The sequence below is a fragment of the Microtus ochrogaster genome, chromosome 4, assembly GCF_000317375.1.
Source record: "Microtus ochrogaster isolate Prairie Vole_2 chromosome 4, MicOch1.0, whole genome shotgun sequence".
NCBI lineage: Eukaryota > Metazoa > Chordata > Mammalia > Rodentia > Cricetidae > Microtus > Microtus ochrogaster.
Window position 1 is genome coordinate 72,880,533 of NC_022011.1, and position 1,048 is coordinate 72,881,580.

Below are 1,048 nucleotides of genomic sequence, written 5' to 3' on the forward strand. Positions count from 1 at the left end.
TTCCCCTTTATGATCTCTAGATTCCCAGGGTTCGCTCTAGAAACAATTTCATTAGAGCTTTTAATGAAGTATACTTTTAGCTTATAGTGACACAATAGGTCACTCTTCGTTTTTTAATAACTAGAAAATCTTTCCTTCCTATTTAAAAAAAAAAGTCTTCCAAAAGAGCATTACCCTAGATGTATTTGACAGTAAAGAACTATATTTCTTTGGTTTACTCGAGCCCTCTTCTGCTGCCTGTCAAGAGGAAGCCCCTGCAGGTTGTGTTCTGCAAAATGGTGGAGAACTGAGATGTGGAAGAAGGCTGTCCTTGGGCTGTTTGCCTCATAAACGGAGAGGAGAATTCTTTTCTGTAAACTTTGTGAATTGGTTAACTGATAATAACCAAGAGGCTTGCCGGGTGGTGGTGGCGCATGCCTTTAATCCCAGCACTCGGGAGGCAGAGGCAGGCAGATCTCTGTGAGTCCGAGGCCAGCCTGGTCTACAGGAGCTAGTTCCAGGACAGGAACCAAAAAAGCTACGGAAAAACCTTGTCTCGAAAAAAAAAAAACAAAAACAAGTGGCTTTCATTTAATTTTCTCCAAAAGAACTCTGAGAGATCGTGAACGCAGAACAAGCAGAGAAATTTTAGTCGCTTCTGCCATATGGAAAGCAAACCAGGGAGGTCAAAGACATCTAAGGCCCACAGAACTGCGCCGGCAGGATGGTTGCTGCTCCTTTTTCCAAAGCTGTTGACTTTTTAACAACCAGCAACTTCAGGCTTTCCATCAAATGCTCTATTGATTATTATTTACGGCAGGCAGCATATGACAACAAGCTATAACTGGGCAGCGAATTGGGGGGAAATGTCAGTCTTTAAAAATAAGTCTAAATAAGAATAATGGTGAGTTTGGATGTCTAAAACTGACTTCACGTCACAGAAGTCTCCAAACTCACGCTCGTCCCTGCGCACCAAAGCCTGCCTAGATTCTCATGGCCCCAGTACAATGTACAAAGCCTGCCTAGATTCTCATGGCCCCAGTACAATGTACAAAGCCTGCCTAGATTC